Source organism: Bufo gargarizans, chromosome 7 (assembly GCF_014858855.1).
Source record: "Bufo gargarizans isolate SCDJY-AF-19 chromosome 7, ASM1485885v1, whole genome shotgun sequence".
NCBI lineage: Eukaryota > Metazoa > Chordata > Amphibia > Anura > Bufonidae > Bufo > Bufo gargarizans.
This window is the reverse complement of record NC_058086.1, coordinates 73,861,751-73,876,251: the sequence shown is the minus strand read 5'-3', so window position 1 is coordinate 73,876,251 and position 14,501 is coordinate 73,861,751.

Here is a 14,501-nt window from a genome sequence, read left to right as displayed (position 1 = left end):
GCAAGGATGATGAAGGACATATTTTGTACTGTCTCGAGGATGGAAAATGTAATGGGGAATATAGCAACCCAGATCGGGACAGTACAGACGGATGTCAGCATAATAAGGGATGAGATGGAGAAAATTAGGCAGCGTTTACATGAGATGGAGAAAAAGGTCCCTGGTATGGAACATTCTGTACAGCACCCAGAGAAGGAGGTGGCTGTCCTAAATGAATTAAATTCCAAGATGGAACAAAAACTAATAAGCCAAGAAGATAGATCAAGAAGATCTAATATAAGATGTCTAGGGATCCCAGAGCGAGTAGAGGGAGACAACTGTACTAAATATATGGAGGGATGGATAAGGGAGAATTGCAAGGCGGGTACCCTCTCCCCTCTTTTTGTTATTGAAAGAGCACATCGGGTCCCTACAAGAAAGAGGGTCCCTGGGGAATATCCTAGACAGATACTGGTTAAATGTTTACTTGCCAGGGATCGTGATGCAATAATATCGGACGCTAGGAACTCAGAAAAATACCAGATACAGGGTGAAAAAATAAGATTGTTTCCAGATTATTCCGCTTATACTAATGCCCATAGGAAAGAATACAGTGCCGTTAAAAAGAGACTGAGGGAGGCAGGCTTAAAATATAACTTACTTTTCCCGGCTAAATTAAGGGTAGAATACAAAGGTACGACTGTTTTTTTTCAGACTCCGGGGGAGGTTAGTGAGTGGGCGGATGGCAAGGGTCTTTGAGGTCGGGGGAGGGGAAAGGAGTTATTATGCTAAGTTATGGAGCCGCCCCGACTGCTGTTCAGCAGAAGGGGGGGCTATCTCGGTTGGGTGGGGTACTTATTGGAGGAGGGAGAGGGGGACGTGCAGTGTTTTTTTTTTTTTCTTTCTTTCTTGTGTGCTCCACCGCCTCTGCTAGATGGTTAGGATTCTTTCATTGAATGTGAGGGGTCTACGGGAGAGAGTAAAGAGACATGCTATCCTGGAGTGGATAAAGAGGTTCTTGCCAGCTAGCATCTGCCTCCAAGAGACACATTTGGATAAGGAATCTTTAAGGTGGTTAGAGAAGAGATGGATTGTGGCAGGTTACCACTCAGTATATACCACCTATTCTAGAGGGGTCTCAATTTTGATACATAATAAGATTAAATTTGAGTGTTTGGCATATGAGGCGGATGGTTATGGTAGGTACCTCTTTTTATATTGTAATATAGAAGGTGTCAAAATGGTTATTGCGAATATATATATTCCACCACCATATAATCCAGATGTTTTGTACCAACTACAGGGATTTATGTTGAATAGACAGGAAGCTAAAATGATTGTGATAGGAGATTACAATGCTGTAATGGATCCACTCAGGGATAGAAAGTCTGGCAGAGGCGGAGGAGCGTTAAAAGTAGATCTTTTTAAACTAGCCCAGGAATTTAATTGGGTTGATGTTTGGCGCTTCCAGAACCCGGACGAAACTATGTACTCCTGTTATTCCAAAACACATCAAACTTGGTCAAGAATAAATATGATTCTGGGAAATAAAAATCTAATGTCCCAAAATAGGATTAAGGTAAAATATGTGCCCATGGCTCTATCAGATCACAGAGCAGTGGTAATGGAAATAGATCTGAATAAAAAGAAGGCTCTACCACTATTTAAGTTTAATTCCCACTGGTTAACGATGATCTCAGATAAAGGCCCCATGCACACGGCCGTGTTTCACAGCCGTGTGCGGGCCGTGGAACCGCGGCCTGGATCCCTCCTGAGAGCAGGAGCGCACGGCGTCATGGGTTACTATGACGCCGTGCGCTCCCTGTGCCGCCGCAATACAGTAATACACTGGTATGATCTATACCAGTGTATTACTGTACTGTGCCGGCAGCAGGGAGCACACGGCGTCATAGCAACCAGTGACGCCGTGCGCTCCTGCTCTCAGGAGGGATCCAGGCCGCGGTTCCACGGCCCGCACACGGCTGTGAAACACGGCCGTGTGCATGGGGCCAAAGAGAGTATAATACAAGAATTAAAAGATTTTCTTTTGGTGAATAAAGATACCGCCAGTAGGTTAATTGTCTGGGACACCGCTAAGGCATATCTGAGAGGATTGCTCTTTAACCCCTTAAGGACATAGGGCGTACCGGTACGCCCTATTTCCCAAGTCCTTAAGGACCAAGGACGTACCGGTACGTCCTATCTTTAAATCGGCATTCCGCCGCCCCAGGGGTTAATCTGAACAGGATGCCGGCTGAAATCATTCAGCCGGCATCCTGTCAAAACGCCAGGGGGGGTCATGTGACCCCCCCCCCCCCGTGTCGGCAATCGCAGTAAACCGCAGGTCAATTCAGACCTGCGGTTTGCTACGCTTTTTGCAGTTTCTGATCCCCGCGGTCCCTGACTGCGGGGATCAGAAACTTCAGAGTGCCTAAAATCAAGGTTTTGCACCCCCCCTGCACGATTTGATGGCGGCGGGTGGTGCAGGGGGGGTGTCGCAGGCGGTGGGGGCGGTGCGGGAGGCGGGCGGTGCGGCTGGCGGGATCGCGATCCCCCGCCCGCCTCCCCTTCAATAATCGTTGGCGTCTAGTGGGTATAATCGTTGATGCGATGTCAGCCGTTTAACCCTTTCCATACAGCGGTCCGTACGGACCGCTGTATGGAAAAGGTTAACAGCGCAGGGAGCTCCCTCCCTCTCCGATCGGGGGGCTGCTGTGCCTTTGCAGCCCCCCGATGGAGAGGGAGAGAGCCCCCAGGCAGCCCCCCGAAGCCCTAGTCCTTACCCTTCCCCGTCTGTGAAGTTGTGGCAGACGGGGAAGGTTCCCATGGCAACAGGACGCCTGCTCAGGCGTCCTGCTGTCCATGGTGCTGAACAGATCTATGCTAAAAGCATAGATCTGTTCAGTGTAAGTAAAATACAGTACAGAAACCTATATAGGCTTCTGTACTGTATTTTACAGACATCAGACCCACTGGATCTTCAAGAACCAAGTGGGTCTGGGTCAAAAAAATGTAAAAAAAAGTGAAAAAAGTTAAGATAAAAAAAAAATACATTTATCACTGAATAAAAATTAAAAAAATAAAATACACTACACATATTAGGTATCACCGTGTCCGTAACGACCTGATCTATAAAACGGTCATGTTACTTTCCCTGCATGGTGAACGCCATAAAAATAAAAAAATAAAAACTATGAGAAAATTGAAATTTTGCCCACCTTACTTCCCAAAAAAGGTAATAAAAGTGATCAAAAAAGTCGCATGTACGCCAAAATAGTACCAATCAAACCGTCATCTCATCCCGCAAAAAATGAGACCCTACTCAAGATAATCGCCCAAAAACTGAAAAAACTATGGTTCTTAGACTATGGAAACACTAAAACATGATTTTTTTTTGTTTCAAAAATAAAATCATTGTGTAAAACTTACATAAATAAAAATAAAGTATACATATTAGGTATCGCCGCGTCCGTATCGACCGGCTCTATAAAAATATCACATGAACTAACCCCTCAGGTGACCACCGTAAAAATAAATAAAAAAAGGGTGTAAAAAAAGCAATTTTTTGCCATCTTACGTCACAAAAAGTGTAATAGCAAGCGATCAAAAAGTCATTTGCACCCCAAAATAGTGCCAATCAAACCGTCATCTCATCCCGCGAAAAATTAGACCCTACTCAAGATAATCGCCCAAAAACTGAAAAAACTATGGCTCTTAGACTATGGAGACACTAAACAATTTTTGGGTTTTAAAAATGAAGTTATTGTATAAAACTTACATAAATTAAAAAAAAGTATACATATTAGGTATCGCCGCGTCCATGACAACCTGCTCTATAAAATTACCACATGATCTAACCTGTCAGATGAATGTTGTAAATAACAAAAAAAGTGCCAAAAAAGCTATTTCTTGTTACCTTGCCGCACAAAAAGTGTAATATTAGTACCAACAATACTGCCACCCTATTCCGTTCTGCCACCCTACTTTCTAAAATGGGGTCACTTTTTTGGAGTTTCTACTCTAGGGGTGCATCAGTGGGGCTTCAAATGGGACATGGTGTCAAAAAAACAGTCCAGCAAAATCTGCCTTCCAAAAACCGTATGGCATTCCTTTCCTTCTGTGCCCTGCCGTGTGCCCGTACAGCAGTTTACAACCACATATGGGGTGTTTCTGTAAACTACAGAATCAGGGCCATAAATAATGAGTTTTGTTTGGCTGTTAACCCTTGCTTTGTAACTGGAAAAAAAATATTAAAATGGAAAATCTGCCCAAAAAATTTTGAAATTGTATCTCTATTTTCCATTAAATCTTGTGCAACACCTAAAGGGTTAACAAAGTTTGTAAAATCAGTTTTGAATACCTTGAGGGGTGTAGTTTCTTAGATGGGGTCACTTTTATGGAGTTTCTACTCTAGGGGTGCATCAGGGGGCTTCAAATGGGACATGGTGTCAAAAAAACTGTCCAGCAAAATCTGGCTTCCAAAAACCATACGGCGCACCTTTCACTCTACGCCCCGCTGTGTGGCCGTACAGTAGTTTACGGCCACTTATAGGGTGTTTCTGTAAAAAGCAGAGTCAGGGCAATAAAGATACAGTCTTGTTTGGCTGTTAACCCTTGCTTTGTTAGTGGAAAAAATGGGTTAAAATGGAAAATTAGGCAAAAAAATGAAATTCTCAAATTTCATCCCCATTTGCCAATAACTCTTGTGCAACACCTAAAGGGTTAACGAAGTTTGTAAAATCAGTTTTGAATACCTTGAGGGGTGTAGTTTATAGAATGGGGTCATTTTTGGGCTGTTTCTATTATGTAAGCTTCGCAAAGTGACTTCAGAGCTGTAGTGGTCCCTAAAAATTGGGTTTTTGTAAATTTTAGAAACATTTCAAGATTTGCTTCTAAACTTCTAAGCCTTGTAACATCCCCCAAAAATAAAATATCATTCCCAAAATAATTCAAACATGAAGTAGACATATGGGGAATGTTAAGTCATCACAATTTGTGGGGGTTTTACTATGTATTACAGAAGTAGAGAAACTGAAACTTTGAAATTAATTTTTTTGACTTTATTTTACCAGTGTCATGAAGTACAATATGTGACGAAAAAACAATCTCAGAATGGCCTGGATAAGTCAAAGTGTTTTAAAGTTATCACCACTTAAAATGACACTGGTCAGAAAATGGCCTGGTCCTTAAGGTGAAAATGAGCCTGGTCCTTAAGAGGTTAAAAAGGTGAACTATTGGAAAAAAAAAGTACTAGAGAAATAGGTAATGCACTGGAAAAAAAACTACAAGAAGTAAGAATAACTTGTATGACACACCCCACTGAGTATAATAAGAAAATATGGGAGGAAGAACAAGAAAAGCTAAAGGCATATCAAATGGATAGAAGTAGGAAAGAACTACTCTTTCAAGGGATCCGTTTAACTTCTGAGGGAGAAAAGGTTGGTAAAATTTTGGCAAATATAGTAAGAAACCAAAGAGGGAAATCCTGGATAGGAGCGATTAAAGATAAAAAGGGTGACATAATTAGTGCACCGGAAGGAATTAAAGAAGTGTTTCTAGAATATTTCCAGGGACTATATAAATCTAAGGTACAATATACAAAACAAGATCTGGACCTATACCTAGACAGGATATCTCTTGGAGAAATATCTCAGGCCCAAAAAATGTATCTAGAAAAAGAAATATCGATGGCGGAAATAAACGAGTTTTTGGGGAAGGTAAAATCCGATAAAGCACCAGGTAGTGATGGGCTTCCTTTTGAAATATACAAAACTTTTTCTCAGGTGTTAGTACCAGAGTTAAAAATAACACTGAATGAGGCCCAAAAAATAGTTGAGTTACCAGATTCTATGAAAGAGGCAATTATCACCTTAATCCCAAAAAAGGGTAAGGAACAACTAGACCCTGGATCATAGAGGCCAATATCTCTTCTAAATACGGACGTTAAAATTTTGGCAAAAGTTTTGGCCGATAGGCTATTGAAGGTGATTTGTGGAGTTATAAAGGAAGATCAGACAGGTTTTATACCCGGGAGAACGATATATTCAAATATAAGAAGGCTGTTTCTAAATATTGAAGCTTATAGATTAGAACCAGGGGAGAAAGCGGTACTTTCACTGGACACCCAAAAGGCATTCGACTGTATTGAATGGGAATACTTGTGGGCAGTATTAAAAAGGGTTGGTATAGGGGAGGGATTCATAAGATGGATTCAGTTAATATACTATAATCCTAGGGCTAGAGTGATGGTGGATGGGAGCTTGTCCCTGCCCCTTGCCCTGTATCGGGGCACTAGGCAGGGAAGCCCTCTCTCTCCACTATTATTCGCTATTGCGATCAAGCCGCTCGCATGTATAATAAGAAACGATAGGGAGATTAAAGGCTTTCAATACGAGGGAGGAGAAGAAAAACTGTTAATGTATGCGGACGATATTTTATTATTTACGCACAACACTGGAGATCAGTTTAATAGAGTAATAGATATAATAGATAAATTTGGATCCTTTTCTGGATTAAACATTAATTGGGGGAAATCACATATGTTGATGTTGGGTGATATACAACCACAGGAAGATTTAAGGGTGCGTCTGTTAGAGAAACACGAGAATTTTAAATACTTAGGTATACAAATATCAGGAAATATAACAGAATATGAAAAATTAAATGTACTCCCCTTATTGAAAGAATTTAGGATTAAAATATATATTTGGCGAAGATTACCAATGTCAATACAGGGTCGGGTAAATCTTATAAAAATGATTTTTATTCCCAAAATACTTTATGTTCTTCAAAATGCCCCATTGAGGTTATCACAGAGTATTTTTAAGTTACTTGATAATTTAATGGGGGATTTTCTTTGGAAAGGAACTGTTCCTAGAATAAAGAAAGAAGTGTTACAGCTCCCAGTGAGAGAGGGAGGACTGGCTGTCCCGAATAGTTTTTTTTATTATTTAATATCACAATATGGTCACATAAAAGGGAGTTTAAATGGTTTAGTACAGTGTTTCCCAACCAGTGTGCCTCCAGCTGTTGCAAAACTACAACTCCCAGCATGCCTGGACAGCCTTCAGCTGTGCGGGCATGCTGGGAGTTGTAGTTTTGCAACAGCTGGAGGCACACTGGTTGGGAACCACTGGTTTAGTAGGCAGACAGGTTATAAACAGACTGGGAAGGAAAGAGGAATGGAACTATTTAGAGGTATTGGAATCAGGTACATTGGGGAAAAAAAGTACAGGGAATAGAATATTAAATTTATTGGAATATATATGGTTAGAGATAAAAAAAACACTAGATATTACAGGGTTTTTGCACTATACACCTATATGGAAAAATATAAATCTTAAGGAATTGCAAACGATTAAGTTTTATATAGATTGGGGAAAAAAAAGGGATAAAATACCTTGGCAAGATATTCGAACAGTGTAAATTGAAAGAGTTTAATACACTGGTTAGAGAATTCGGGATCTCCCAAAAAGATATCTATAAATACTTTCAGCTTAGGAATGCGTTGCGGACAGTTGTAGACGATAGATATAGAATAGAAAAATCAGATCTAATGTATAAATTCACTAAAGAGGGTGAAAGTGGAGGATTAACTGCAAAAAGGTATAGGATACTGATGGAGGCTAAAAAGAAACGGATCATAATACTTGCCAAAATAAAATGGGAAAATGAACTTCAATCTTCAGAAGTTACTCTGGGGTCTCTGATAGGGGTTCACATAAGATTTCACAGTTTTTCGTGGTTCACAGGTTGCACCGATCCCCATGGATATTGAAAAAAATGGGTCTGAGAGTTTTGGATAAATGTATAAAATGTGGGAGAGAGAGTGCCGATTTAATACACTGTTTTTGGAGATGCCCAAGATTGGTCAGATATTGGATAGAAATAGTAGAGACTGTTAATTCAATTCTGAAGGTTTCAATATCTGAAGACCCTGTGATTTGTATATTGGGGGCAACCGAACACTTGAATTTAGATAGAGATAAACGAATGGTTCTCTGTAAGGTGCTGTTCCAAGCTAGACTCCTTATACTTAAGAAATGGGTAGGGGTGGACTCTCCAACAGTGGGACAATGGAGAAAAGCAGTGGACAACCTGATCAAAGAAGAACGGGTGAGGGAGGGCCATAACAAAAAACCCAAAAGTATTGATGAAGTTTGGAAGAATTGGATACTTTAGGGCTGGAGTGTTGAAAAATTTTATATATACATTTATTTTATTTTTTTCTCTTCACGTCCCTTCCCTCTCCCTCCCCCACGAGGGTGGTGAGTGGGTGGGTAAAGGGGGGATTAAAAATAATTTTGTATGCACAGAAAAAGCAGTCTGTTCTGGTGAAAATGGAAATGTAACTATTTTTTTTGTGAATACTGAACTAAGACTGCTGAAATGATATGTGTAAGTTATTATTGTTGATTATAATAAAATTTATTAAATAAAAAAAATAAAAAAACCAAAAAAAATAATGAAAATAAAGAATACTCTTTGAATGAGAAGGTGTGTCCAAACTTTTGGTCTGTACTGTATTTTCGGATGGTGTGGCTCAGGAATTGCCTCCTCATCGTGAATATAATTGCCCGGTTAATCTCATCCCAGGGGCTAAGTTGCCAAAGTCTCGGCTATACAATCTTTTTCAACCCGAAAAAGAGAGGTCATGCAGAAGTATATTGCCGAGAGTTTGGCAAAGGGTCATATTTACATATTATAAAAGTCAGTTTTTTTAAGAAACTACTTAACGAAAATGAGTAAGAGCATTATATATTGATATATAAAGTTATATATTTTTTGGGCTACTTAAATTCCTTATACTGCGATATATCAAAATATAATGCTCTTACTCATTTTCGTTCAGCAGTTTCTTCAAAAAACAGACTTTTATAATATGTAAATTACCTCTCTACCAGCAAGTAGGGCGGCTACTTGCTAGTAGCAGCCGCATCGTCCTTTCATAAAGACGCCCCCTCCTCATGTTGATTGACAGAGGCAGCGAACGCGCTCGTCCTCTGGCTAGCCCTGTCTGCGTTCAAAATCTGGTTTCTGCGCCATACCGGTCTTCAGTCGGCGCAGGCGCACTGAGAGGAGGACGCTCGCTCGGCCGCTCCATCCTCAATGCGCCTGCGCCGATGACGTCACATCTACACCCGGCGCAGGTGCACTGAGGAAGGAGCGGCCGAGCGATCGTTCTCCTCTTAGTGTGCCTGCGCCGACTGTAGACCGGTACGGCGCAGATGCCAGATTTTGAACGCAGACAGGGCTAGCCAGAGGATGAGCGCTGGCCCTGTCATTCAACATGAGGAGGAGGCGTCTTTATGAAAGGAGGATGCGGCTGATACCAGCAAGTAGCCGCCCTACTTCCTGGTAGAAATGTAATTTACATATTATAAAAGTCTGTTTTTTTAAGAAACTGCTGAATGAAAATGAGTAAGAGCATTATATATTGATATATTGCAGTATAAGGATTTTAAGTAGCCAAATGACTTTAGTGGGGTGACAGAAGCCCTTTTAAGGAATGTTTTGCGTCTGCTCCTATTCTGATGCAGCCCGTTACGGTATATACTGATCATAAGAACTTGGCTTACCTGCAAACTGCCAAGCGTCTGAATCCTAGACAGGCTGGATGGTCACTGTTCTTTACTAGGTTCAACTTTGTGGTTACTTTTCGCCCGGGGGTTAAAAACATCAAGGTGAATGCATTGTCTTGTAGTTTTCCTGGGGAAGGTGATTCAGAGGATCCTGCTCTGATTCTGGCTGATGGGGTGGTTGTTTCCGCTCTGTACCCTGAGTTGGAGATGGAGGTATTGGGAGCCCAGGAGGAGGCTCCGGATTCTTGTCCCCCATGTAGGTTGTTTGTAACATCACGATACTGTCCTTGCGGGACATCCTGGTGGCAAGTCCACCTTTGATCTAATTTCTCGCAGGTTCTGGTGGCCCGGGTTACGTAAGAGTGTTGAGGATTACGTAGCAGCTTGTGGGATATGTGCACAGACAAAGGTTGCTCACACTCGACCTTCTGGTTCACTTCTTCCTTTGTCTATTTCATCTCGTCCTTGGACGCACTTGTCTATGGACTTTATTACTGATCTGCCGAGTTACTCCGGTAAAACTGTGATTTTGGTGGTTGTTGACCATTTCAGTAAAATGGCTCACTTTGTATCGTTAGCTAGTCTGCCCAATGCTAAGACTCTTGCTCAGGTTTTTGTGGATAACATTGTGAAATTACATGGCATTCCTTCGGATGTGGTTTCTAACAGGGGCACACAGTTTGTTTCCAGATTTTGGAGGGCGTTCTGCTCTCGTCTTGGTATCCAACTTTCATTCTCTTCAGCTTTTCATCCGCAGTCGAATGGACAGACAGAGCGTACTAATCAAAACCTGGAGACCTACTTCAGGTGCTTTGTGGCTGAAAACCAGGCGGACTGATCATCATTCTTATCTCCAGCAGAGTTTGCTTTGAATAACCGTAGGCAGGAGTCCACGGGTAAGTCGCCATTTTTTGGTGCATACGGTTTTCATCCTCAGTTTGGTAACTTTTCTGGGACTAGAGATTTTCTTCTGCCTTGTCCTCTATCTGGCGGAATATTCAAGTGAATTTGGAGAGAATGGGTGAGAGGTACAAGCGAATGGCTGACAAGAGACGTATGACTGGTCCGGACCTGTGTGTGCAGGGGTGGACATACCGCATGTGCAGCCGGTGCAGTTGCACAGGGGCCCAGAGCAGGAGGGGGCCCCTTCCTACCGGCAGCAGGAGGACATGAGTGCTATTTTAAATACTAACACACATAGGGGCACTGTGGAGGGGGAGTACTATTGGGGCCCAATTTTATATACTGGCACACGTGGGGGGCACTATGGAGGGGGAGGAGAACTATCAGTGGCCCTATTTTAAATACTGACACACATGGGGGCACTATGGAGGGGGAGAGTACTATTGGGGCCCTATTTTATATACTGGCACACAAGAGGGGCACTATGGAGGGGGAGGAGCACTATGGGTGGCACTATTTTAAGTACTGACACACATGCTGGCACTATGGAGGGGGGAGTACTATTGGGGCCCTATTTTATATACTGGCACACATGGGGGCACTATGGAGGGGGAGGAGCACTATGGGGGGCCCTATGTTAGTTACTGGCACACATGGCGGGTACTATGGAGGGGGAGGAGCACTATGGGTACCTTATGTTATATATTGGCAGACATGGGGGCACTAAGAAGGGGGGAGCAGTATGGGGGAATCTACTGGTGACCCTATTTTATATACTGGCACACATTTGGGGGCATTTTATACTGGCACATTGTCAGGCCCCATAGGGACAAGGGGAGGCACATGAAATAGGAGTATTTCATACTGGAACAAATTATAGGGCACTATGGGGACCTTGGCTTAACTGGGGGCACTAAGAGTTTTTTTTGGGCAAACAGTAGGGGGCATTGGCACACGTTATGAGGGTACTATGGGGACATTGACTCTACAGGGGGCTCTAAGAGGAGGTATTTTTTTATACTGCCACACAACAGGGCACTTTTATGTACTGGCGCACATTATAAGGGGGCATTTTTCTACTGTTACACATTATAAAGAGAATTATTACCACTGGGGACATTATGGTGGACTTTATTACAGTTGAGGGACTATGAGGAACTTGAATACTAGTATGAGCACTATGGGAGCATTATTACTTCTGGGACACAGTGGGTCATTATTACTGTAGGGGCACTATTACTACCATGTGTTGTCTGGTAGATAATGATTTCTATTGGTAGGATTTTGGGGAGCACTGTTACTTTGGTGGGCACCCTGGCACAGTATCAGCTTAGCACACTTATTTTTGGGGAACATTATGTTTACACTATTAGTGTCAGGGACACTGTTTCCTGGGCGCAGTTATTTTTTAAGAAAATAATCATGGGGGTGTGGTCTGAAACAAGAAGATGAGGACAGAGAACATCTACATCAACAAAGACGTCCCTGGATATAAGAGGTATGTGGACCTGTATTAGGCTACCCTCACATCTGAGTTAGTGATTCTGGCAGGCTCTTCCAGTAGAGAACAGCCTTCCGGAATGCTCCAGCACTGCTGGATGCAGACAGAATGTCCGCCGGCCACATTAACTATAATGGGGTATGGCAGAGATCGGCCACAATCCGGCAAAAATGCAGAGAATCAGTGGGACACAAACCGCTGCATGCCTGAGTTTGTGTCCGGCCAATTCCATGCATTCTCTGCCGCATCACATGGCTGTGGCGTAGTGCTGCAGGTCTGAAAGTAGCCTTACCCTGTATGTTTTGTATTGCTATAAGTAATGTTAGGACGGAATAGGTTATGTTGAAAATTTGGCTTGAGAGGAGGGGGACGGGGGGGCCCAGGCACATTCTTTGCATCCCTCTGCTGTCTGTGTGAAGCGGAATCAATAGCAAAAACAGGTATATCCTTTCCCAAAGTGCATACCTGGAAACCATATGATTATCAATGAGATTGACAGCTGCTCCACTATCTAAAAAAATCTCACAAAGAATGTTCTTGCTCTTTAGCGCCACACTGGCAGGTAGGACAAAACGGGAACTACAAGCAAACAGAAAACCTTCAATTTCCGCATCAACCTTGCCAATAGTAATGGATGGAACGTTTTTAGAGGATTTTTTTCTTTTTGTTTCTTTATTACTCTAAAAAAAACTGCCTGAATCTCCTAGAGGGACAACCATTTGCCAAATGATTTATACCTCCACAACAGAAACAAACCCTCCTGAGAGCTGAATACTCTATTGTCAGATGTAAGCAAACCCAGCTGCATAGGCTCCTGCTCAGAGGGGATTAAGAGAGACTGAGACCCCTGTGCATTGAATGAGACCGCCCGACTGTCCCTGGACTGAGTATGACAGGAAGGAGTGATCTCTCCTCTCTCTCTAAGACACCTGTCAATACGAACGGCCCGAGACATGGCAGACTCCAAGGAGTTAGGTCTCTCATGAAAGGCAAATGCATCTTTCAATCCCTCTGAAAGACCATGGCAAAATTGACTTCAGAGTGCAGCATCATTCCAACCAGTATCAGCTGCCCATCTCCGAAAATCTGAACAGTATATCTCTGCGGACTGTTTACCCTGGCATAAAAGACGCAATTTAGATTCAGCCAGAGCAATACGATCAGGATCATCATATATCTGACCCAGGGCTACAAAAAATTCATTTACTGATCGGAAGGGCTGTGCCCCCACAGGCAGCGAAAAGGCCCAAGACTGAGCGTTATCTCTGAGCAGTGAGATGATGATCCCCACCCTCTGCTCCTCATCACCAGAGGAATGGGGAAGTAGGCGAAAATGGAGTTTGCAAGCCTCTCTAAAAAGAACAAAATTCTCACTACCCCCAGAGAATGTATCCGGAAGCGAGATCTTAGGCTCAGAACAAACTCCATGAATGCAAGCAGAACCGGTCACCTGAAACTGAGATACAGTTTTATGGAGCTCTGCGACCTCCAGTGAAAGACCCTGCATGCAGTCAATCAAGGCTGAAACCGGATCCATGCTTAGGACGGTTTTGGCGGTTTATAATGTCACGGATGGTGTAACAGAAAACAAGAAGTTACAAATAAGGATCCGACTAAAGGGTGACCCCTAGGAAAGCCCTGAAGCTCTCCCTGTCTTCTCAGCCCATGCAAAGATCTCTATGATAGATAATTGCATGCCCTTGTGCCTCGACTGTATGACACCTGAACACCCTATAATAGTGAGGGGACACGACCACCAGCTCCCTACACTTAATACGGAGGGAGTCAGGGTCACCTAGGATCAAGGCAACAGGAAAACACAAATAAATGAACAGACTTCTCTGTAGAAGCATCAGTTGCAGCTTGCAGCATGAGCACACTCCAGGAAGTTGTATAAACCGCAAGGTGAGACAGTATGGGGAGGAGATATATAGGGAGGCAATCACTGCTAATAGATGACAGCTGGGAGAGGGAGGAGAGGTGTCAAAACAAAAGCAAAACAAAAGAAGATCATGCAGGAGGTACTGAAGAACTCAAAAAGAAAATAAGTATGATATATTTGATAGTCACCACGTCTTTAGTATTAAGCGTATCTAGAAAGTTATAACGTGCTCTTAAAAACAATACCTTTATTGTACCTTATTGGGTAAATGGAGCAGAATGCTGCTCATATAGTGATCGAGACTCAATACTATTCGGTTTTGAGTCTTTTTTACACAAACTCCTACTTAGATTTGGATGCCACAACACGATTAAAAAATAACCTGATAAAGAGGGAAAATCTGCAGTCAACTAGGTAATAAATCCAAAGACAGGGATTGTGGGGTATCAGACGGGAGGAATTCACTCTCCCTAGATGTCCCTGACAGACTAGGCCCTCAGCCCAGGGATATCCCCATATGGTAGAGATACCCTGTCCCCGTGCCTATGACTGTAGTTAACCTAATAAAGCCCTACCTATATAGATGATAGCAGGTTGCAAAAATAATAATAGTGAAACGAACCCCGACGCGTTTCATCTGCGCCCGGCAGATCAT